Raw genomic sequence first — 10,099 nt, 5'->3', positions numbered from 1 at the left:
ATATATATATATATATATTATTAAATATGACCGAAAAAGTATGATTAATAATTCTAACACGAATTTTCTCAATCTTTCGTACATTTCTTTTCACTGTTGGTGGTAATTAAAAAATCAATTCTCCAAAATTCTTTTTTATTTTGGAGAATTGATTTTTGAATTACCACCAACAGTGAAAAGAAATGTACGAAAGATTGAGAAAATTCGTGTTAGAATTATGAATCTTACTTTTTCGGTCATATTTAATAATATATGTCTACAGGAAAGACTGCTACCAAAATATACTTTATATATATATATATATATATATGTGTGTGTGTGTGTGTGTGTGTGTGTGTGTGTGTGTGTGTGTGTGTGTGTGAGTGTGTGTGAGTGTGTGTGAGTGTGTGTGTGTGTGTGTGTGTGTGTGTGAGTGTGAGTGTGTGTGTGTGTGTGTGTGTGTTCTCACCACTACATGTACACAAAATATCGTGTACGCGCACTATGTATGTAATTAACGTGTGTGCACACCTGTGACACATCTGTGACACACCTGTGACACACCTGTCACATGCAAGGAATACAGGTTCTCGCCTCCATACACAAATGACAATAACAAAATATTTTGCAAATTAAATGGATCCTATCACTGAGAGCGTTCCTAAAATGGGGGAAGTTCTGAGTCTGATTTGCCATAAACAATAGTTAGGTTGATCTGGTGTGTTTGGAGGTCTGTCCGAGTGAAGATCAGACCATCAGCACTCTGTACATAAACGTTGGTCTCCTGTGTCAGATTAATTTAATGCTCCATCTGCTGTTCCCATCTGGTCATGAGATATATATATATATATATATATATATATATATATATATATATATATATATATATATATATATATATATATGTCGTACCTAGTAGCCAGAACGCACTTCTATGACTACTATGCATGGCCCGATTTGCCTAATAAGCCAAGTTTTCATGAATTAATTGTTTTTCGACTACCTAACCTACCTAACCTAACCTTTTCGGCTACCTAACCTAACCTAACCTATAAAGATAGGTTAGGTTAGGTTAGGTAGGGTTGGTTAGGTTCGGTCATATATCTACGTTAATTTTAACTCCAATAAAAAAAATACTGACCTCATACATAACGAAATGGGTAGCTTTATCATTTCATAAGAAAAAAAATAAAGAAAATATATAAATTCATGAAAACTTGGCTTATTAGGCAAATCGGGCCTTGCATAGTAGGCATAGAAGTGAGTTCTGGCTACTAGGTACGACATATATATATATATATATATATATATATATATATATATATATATATATATATATATATATATATATATATATATATATATATATCGTATGTGTGTCTTTATATTGTTACTGATTTATAGTGCGTCTCTCATATTGTGTACGTATATAAATGTGTATATATATATATATATATCTATATTTTGCCTATTGTATTTAATTTGTATGTTATGTGTTGTATGTGTTGGTAGAGCTGCCACTTACTTCTAGCAGATAAGTCCAAACCTTCCCAGCTCTGTCATCTAATATTTTGCACCAGGTGAACGATGCATAGCAAAAGCTATCATCATTTTTATTTGTCTTTAAGGTAAAATGACAATAAAATTATGCGTCTATTTTCTTCTTTGAAGGCAAAAGTTTCTTGCTATTGAACATATCACAAAAAATAGCATTAAGGGCAAAAATTGTTTTACGTATCAAATACGACCTTTTATGATACTAATTTCAATACTTTTATGAGAGTAAACTTCTCAGAAACATGTTTTTACTCAAATATCTTTCCTCGTTTTCCTAAATTATTTATTTTTCCCAAAAATGGTTCATTGAAATGGTGGATATTTAGCTGAGGGAGAGCAGGAGACACACACAGCCTCCGCCTGGCAGGGACCGGGCCTCGCTGCTCAGCATGCCCCGAGGTGCGGAGTGCGGCGCAACACCTTCGCAATGCATTCATGTACTAAGTGGTTCCTGCACCCAGTCACTTCCCTGTCCTGCAGCTGACTGCTGGCTCCTGACCCTTGCTACCCTGCAGCTGACTGCTGACTCCTGACCCCCCGTCACCCTGCAGCTGACTGCTGATTCCTGACCTCCACCACCCTGCAGCTGACTGCTGACTCCTGACCCCCGCCACCCTGCAGCTGACTGCTGACCCCCGCCACGCTGCAGCTGGCTGCTGATTCCTGACCTCCACCAGCCTGCAGCTGACCTCCGCCAGCCTGCAGCTGACCCCCCCCCCCCAACCCTGCAGCTGACTGCTGACTCGGTACACAGAACACGTTAAGCAGCGTTACTTTAATCATTAATATATCTGTGATCAACAGAGTGCTCAGACGTTTCACAGGTCAACATTTGCAATGATCTATTGTTTGGCGGCGAACACTTAATATGGTGAGCTGCTTCCCTTGCGCATAAGGCTACACATGCCTCACTACATACACCTGCACATATATACACACATATATCGCATCTAATAGGCAGAACTGCACTATTTGGCCTAGTATACAAGGCAAAATTTACCTAACAAGAGGGATTTTCGTTATTTGAAAATCATTCTTTCCAATTTTGTTTATTCCAATTAATGTTATGTAACATTAAGAACGTAACTTACTGACTTAGGTTAAGTTAGGTTTTAAACATTTCTATGTTAGTTTTAACTCAACAAAATTCATCCATAAAAGATTTATCATTCCATAAGAAATAACTTAAAAATATAATTTTTCAGGAGAATTCGGCTTGATAGGCAACTTGGCCTATTAGGTACAACATAAATACATATAAAGTGACAGGCACAAATAGGACGTAAACAGTGATGGTGGCAGTGACGTAGCGCGGCTGGACAGTGACAAGACAGTGACGTAGAGCGGCTGGACAGTGACAAGACAATGACGTTGAGCGACAGGACAGTGACAAGACAGTGACGTAGAGCGACAAGACAGTGACGTAGAGCGACAAGACAGTGACGTAGAGCGACAAGACAGTGACAAGGCAGTGACGTAGAGCGACAGGACAGTGACAAGGCAGTGACGTAGAGCGGCTGGACAGTGACAAGGCAGTGATGTAGAGCGGCTGGACAGTGACAAGACAGTGACGTAGAGCGACAGGACAGTGACAGGACAGTGACGTAGAGCGACAGGACAGTGACAAGGCAGTGACGTAGAGCGACAGGACAGTGACGTAGAGCGGCTGGACAGTGACAAGACAGTGCCGTAGAGCGGCTGGACAGTGACAAGACAGTGACGTAGAGCGGCTGGACAGTGACAAGACAGTGACGTAGAGCGGCTGGACAGTGACAAGACAGTGACGTAGAGCGGCTGGACAATGACAAGACAGTGACATAGAGCGGCTGAACAGTGACAGGACAGTGACGTAGAGCGGCTGGACAGTGACAAGACAGTGACGTAGAGCGGCTGGACAGTGACAAGACAGTGACGTAGAGCGGCTGGACAGTGACAAGACAGTGACGTAGAGCGGCTGGACAGTGACAAGACAGTGACGTAGAGCGGCTGGACAGTGACAAGACAGTGACGTAGAGCGGCTGGACAGTGACAAGACAGTGACGTAGAGCGGCTGGACAGTGACAAGACAGTGACGTAGAGCGGCTGGACAGTGACAGGACAGTGACGTAGAGCGGCTGGACAGTGACAAGACAGTGACGTAGAGCGACAGGACAGTGACAAGGCAGTGACGTAGAGCGGCTGGACAGTGACAAGACAGTGACAGGACAGTGACGTAGAGCGGCTGGACAGTGACAAGACAGTGACGTAGAGCGGCTGGACAGTGACAGGACAGTGACGTAGAGCGGCTGGACAGTGACAAGACAGTGACAGGACAGTGACGTAGAACGGCTGGACAGTGACGTAGAGCGGCTGGACAGTGACAGGACAGTGACGTAGAGCGGCTGGACAGTGACAGGACAGTGACGTAGCGCGGCTGGACAGTGACAGGACAGTGACGTAGAGCGGCTGGACAGTGACAGGACAGTGACGTAGAGCGGCTGGACAGTGACAAGGCAGTGACGTAGAGCGGCTGGACAGTGACAGGACAGTGACGTAGAGCGGCTGGACAGTGACAGGACAGTGACGTAGCGCGGCTGGACAGTGACAAGACAGTGACGTAGAACGGCTGGACAGTGACAAGACAGTGACGTAGAGCGGCTGGACAGTGACAGGACAGTGACGTAGAGCGGCTGGACAGTGACAGGACAGTGACGTAGCGCGGCTGGACAGTGACAAGACAGTGACGTAGAGCGGCTGGACAGTGACAAGACAGTGACGTAGAGCGACAGGACAGTGACAAGACAGTGACGTAGAGCGACAGGACAGTGACAAGGCAGTGACGTAGAGCGACAGGACAGTGACAAGACAGTGTCAGGACAGTGACGTAGAGCGACAGGACAGTGACTTAGAGCGACAAGACAGTGACGTAGAGCGACAAGACAGTGACGTAGAGCGACAAGACAGTGACAAGACAGTGACGTAGAGCAACAGGACAGTGACAAGCACACAAGACACACACGTCCCCATCCTCAACATTCCCAGAATCGCAATTATATTGAAACACTTTACCGGTAATTAAACACAAATGTGGCAGTTGTGGCGGGATTAAACAGGTGTACAGCGGCCACAAGACACATTTTGGTGAAGAGTTCACTTTCCTCGTAAGACTTGAATACTTTGGCCCGTTTCCGCACACCTCATACCTCTGTTCACCTAGCGGGAGTTAGGTAAGGAGAAGATAGACATAACTGTTCCAGGGTCGTAGCGGGAAGGTGGTCAGTGGATGGCGTAGGCCTGGCACCTCGATAAGTCTTAATTAACAGGCTTTCTGTCACCGATAATGGTAAACCATTCAATGTGGTTGAATGGATTCTTTCAAACCATTGAATTCAGACTTTGCATTTGCGTTCTGCAGACTTTGAAGGTGTTTGCCGGGCGCCGCTTGGAGTCTCCAACCCACAGGAATATGACTGAAGTTAAGAACTGTTCACTTTAGCATCTTGGAGGTCCAAGTCTTCTCTATCACTTTAATGTGTTCTTTTCCGCGTCTCCGCTGAGGTCAAGAAGGCTCAGTTAACGCACCATGGTCGTATTATTATGACTTAAAATTCATTGCTATAATAAAAGGCCGTTAACAGAGATTCTATATGACGACAGATTGTCAGAGACGGTCACAAGTGTGTGATAACAGGTCACCGAGCGGCTGGCAGCTTCTGTGTCCCACACACGGTGTCCTAAACGCCAGAAAGCAGCTGGTGACCATGACCTGAACGATGGTGTGGCATAGGGACCCAAAGCAAAAGGTCCCGGCGGGGTCTCATGCAAGTACTCTGCTTTTGCCAGAACTAAGGCTGCTTCATGATCTGATGGGCACAGCATGGTTAGTGAAATACAACGTCCCAGGATGGGGTAGATACGCAGGGTCCCAGCATGGGGTAGATTCGCAGGGCCCAAGCATGGGGTAGATTCACAGGAACTTGGTCACTAGGGGGTAGAGAGGGAAGGGGGGTGGCAACACGTCAACACTGATAGCAGCTCAGGCGTCTCTCCCGGGTCCTGCCGAAAGTGAGATCAACTACTTTCTGCTCATTGCTATTCCACAGGTATTGTTAGAGCTTATCGACTCTTCAGGAAGTGGATAGCGTTAATTATTACATTGTGTTAATTTTAACTTCCCTCTGGCTATCTTCAGCTTATCTTCCAAGTGTTACCTTTGCTGTAACATCCACGTTAGGGCAAGTTTCATTATCTCCAGGTTACAGTGTGACTAACTTATTCATATGTGAGGTCACCCTACACCAGGTCACAATAACTGACTCATGTAAGCACAGGATGACTGTCACTGCCTCTACGACATAATGTAGGGTGAGTGGATCAGCAGACCTCACCCTCACAGCCATGTCTGGCATGTATGTATTCTCTGCTTCGTGGAGGCACCGATGGGAACAGCAGACTTTTATACTTTATATACTGATGGGAAGTTTTCTACGCCTAAAACTGTGATAAAAACGTATAGACTTAAGACAACAGTTAGAAGAGGTAATCTGTCTGTAATTACTTCGGTCCCAGTTAGTGAAAGGCATCTGGGTTGTAAATAATGTTTTATATTCAAGTAACAAACAGTACCAGCTCCAAATATTATTGATAAGGAGAATGTCTATATCCGGCCCAGCCCCCATAGATGCCAGCTGTCATATCCAGGCAGGGCTTGATATCCCAAGCAAGTGTTGGCTGGAAGCCTCGTGCAGCCAGCTTGTGTCTCACACATACATTAATTCAGTTGAAAACTTTTGTGAATATTGAAAACTTTTGTTTTTGTGAGCCAAATAAATTTGGTAAAACATGAAAAGTAGCTTTGAAATCTTGTGGTTATATTTATATCCTGATGATGTGATGCGTTGATGATAACGACGAGCTATAAACAATCCCAGATGAGGAGGTGCTTGTCGCAGGCTGGTGCGGGTGTGTGTTTAACACTTGGCTCTGTTACACCACATTTACTCGGCTCTTTTGTACGTGATACGGTGTAGCCTGGTGACCGTCGAAGTGTAGCCTGGTGACCGTCGAAGTGTAGCCTGGTGACCGTCGAAGGTGTAGCCTGGTGACCGTCGAAGGTGTAGCCTGGTGACCGTCGACGGTGTAGCCTGGTGACCGTTGAAGGTGTAGCCTCGTGACCGTCGAAGGTGTAGCCTCGTGACCGTCGAAGGTGTAGCCTCGTGACCGTCGAAGGTGTAGCCTCGTGACCGTCGAAGGTGTAGCCTCGTGACCGTCGAAGGTGTAGCCTCGTGACCGTCGAAGGTGTAGCCTCGTGACCGTCGAAGGTGTAGCCTCGTGACGGTCGACGGTGTAGCCTAGTGACCGTGGAAACTGATACGAAGTGTCGAGTGTGGTAGAGAGAACGAGAGGCACAGAACTGTGGGTAACCCGTGTGTTGTGTGGATATTACTGGATTGCACTGAAATTCCAGCCAGACGAAAAACTTAGAAAAATACCTTTGGCTGCGTGTCCTTAAGCACACGGAGCCTCTGGCTTAATGTAGGAAGACGTCAACGTCTCAGTTATCTGGGAGTTGTAACGTAAAGACGTAACTTTAGGGAAAATTGGTTGTACTCTTTAGCAAATCTGAAGCTCCTCAGGTTGTTCAGCGATAATTGCTACATTCAGAATTCTGCTGAATATTTCATATGATGGTGACTTTGTCAGTGTTAAGTGAATGAAAATTGCACACACGTCATTAAAAACGAAGAACTACTCGTTTGAACAATTGTCTAAAGTGACTGTGTTAAGAGAATAATCATCAGCAACATTTGGGTTTGTCTAAGTAATGGTGAGGTCAGATTGTGCAATATTTGTGAAGAAATATATAAAGTGTCACAGGGTGCCTGGTGTGGCCCAGCACCTGGAGCACGACCTGGACCCTGTTCTGTACCACAGTCCACCACGAGGCCAGCGTCAGTATACAACAGTCCACCACGAGGCCAGCGTCGGTATACCACAGTCCACCACGAGGCCAGCGTCAGTATACAACAGTCCACCACGAGGCCAGCGTCGGTATACCACAGTCCACCACGAGGCCAGCGTCGGTATACCACAGTCCACCACGAGGCCAGCGTCAGTATACCACAGTCCACCACGAGGCCAGCGTCAGTATACCACAGTCCACCACGAGGCCAACGTCAGTATACCACAGTCCACCACGAGGCCAGCATCAGTGTTAGAGGACTCCTCGTGTGTCATCCTGGCAGGTGTAAGCCTTCCTGGGGAGGTAACTACTCGGGCAGAAGGTGGCAGCTTCCCTCAGGCCGGAGCATACATCGCCAGGAGTCTTATCGCTCTGTGTAGTGTCCTTCACAATAAAATATTACAAAACACTATTGACGACTTTACTCTAAACTTGTCCTTAACTGCTACAGACCTAATACGTGCTACCAACAACCAAATTACAAAATATTAATTAATTTAGAAAGTATGAAATTGTTTTAACATTGGTCTTGAATCTAATACTAAAGTTGAAGAAAGTTGAATTAATTACCCCCACTTTTGAAAGCATGGATAAGGCTGAGTGCTCATGTACACACAGACATGAAGTAAAATGACACAATTACAAGTACAAACTTATTTGTTTTCTTTTAATTTATTCAGGAGTAAGACCTACGATTACATATTTTCTTAAATTGCTTTCTAGGCTAAACTACTTTGTTACATAAGAAATATAAGTAAATATCACACATCCTTTTTATTTAAAAGTTCCACTTTTCGTATCGAATAAAGTAATATTAATGTCTTATTGGAGAAGGTGTTTTAGCTGTGAAATAAAATAGTCTTCCCATCTAAACAATACAACTCACTATTCTCAGTATTGTGATGTTGAAGCAACAGTTGCCTTGGATACAGTGCACACAACACACACTTTACAGTGAAACATGTCTATTGTGACCTCACATTTGGCCCAGAACTTGGGGATTATTTCTGATTGCAAGCCTGCATATCTTTCAGCAACTGTGCAAAGTACGAAAAAATATTTAGAACGTTAAAAATATCTTAACTTCTAAACACTTATCATCAGAGTTAAGTGGTAAGTGTTACTGTAATGTGTTATCTGTTATTAAATGTTTTATCAACACAAGTGGACGAAAACTTGAAGTTCTACTGAACTTACTGGTTTCAACCAGTGTGTTCGAGTGCATGAGGGAAGCTGTGTAAAACCCTGGTTTGTGCCTCGGAGAGGCTGCAGGATCCAGTATGTTCAGTAGAACTTCGGTTTCAACTCCTTTTGACCATGTCGTAGCTCACTCAATTAAGGAAGCGTCTGGGATGCTCTCGGACGCGGGTTCGAATCCTCGTCATGGCCCTTGTGGATTTGTTTACAACCTCATTCTTCACTAATTTCACAAAAAAAAAAATGTAAGACTTCGAGAGGTGTTATCTGGCCAGATGGCAAGAACCAAGACATCCCACCAAACCAATCGTGCCAAGTGCTCATTAGAGCTCGGTGGAGAGTAAACTTTCCGCTTCTTAAATTTCAATGAAGCACAGGAATTTTCATGCTTGAGTCGACAGTTTCCAAACTTCAGTGCCTTGTGATACCAGATTTAGTGAACCGGACGCCTAGACAGGAGTATGCACGGGAATACACGAATAACAGGCTGATGGATCAGCATGAGCCACAGGTGAGTAATGTGCGGGGACAGGCAGGGCGACAATGACCATAAATAGGCATGATATAGTGAAATGAATCTATATATATCTTTCATGAAGAGTGAGTGTTTTCAACTGCTACAAATAAAACTGACAGCATTTTTCATGAATCAAGTTATAATATATTAAACTAAATAAGATTAATGGGCAGTCAGGCTTTATCTGCGTAATCATTATTTGACAAACATTTAAGAGAGTTTACATAACAAATGTTCACAACACCGCCGGACTTGTGTAAACTCATCGTGTACAAAATTTGTTAAAATACAACACAATATAACAACGTACAATTTACACTTCAACTCCCTTTACTACTTCTATTTTTCAGTAATGCTAGTATTATTAGTAGGTTATCTTGAGGTTATCTTGAGATGATTTCGGGGCTTTAGTGTCCTCGCGACCCGGTCCTCGACCAGGCCTCAACCCTCAGGAAGCAGCCCGTGACAGCTGACTAACACCCAGGTACCTAGTTTACTGCTAGGTAACAGGGGCATAGGGTGAAAGAAAAATTGCCCATTGTTTCTTTCTCGCCGGCGCCTGGGATCGAACTCAGGACCACAGGATCACAAGTCCAGCGTGCTGTCCACTCGGCCGACCGGCTCCCTAGTAGCAGTGGTATTAAAAATGATAATACTGTCCTTTAAACAAGAGTAAACTAGTAGTGTTTATCCTAACTAAATGCTAAATGATAAATGCTTAACTAAATACCAATACTGAAATAACTTTAGAGGTGCCGAGTAAGAATGTCTTGTCATCCAGCAAGTCACATATAAAAAAATAATACATTCACATTTGAAATTTAAGTAAAAGTAAGCAGTTTCTTTTCTCAGTACGGCTGCAACAGATGTGTGTGTGTTGCTCGGCTGTGTTTAAGTGCAAATTGCTT

Source organism: Procambarus clarkii, chromosome 82 (genome assembly GCF_040958095.1).
Source record: "Procambarus clarkii isolate CNS0578487 chromosome 82, FALCON_Pclarkii_2.0, whole genome shotgun sequence".
Lineage (NCBI taxonomy): Eukaryota > Metazoa > Arthropoda > Malacostraca > Decapoda > Cambaridae > Procambarus > Procambarus clarkii.
The sequence above is the reverse complement of the archived record's forward strand: the minus strand, read 5'-3'. Positions refer to the sequence as shown.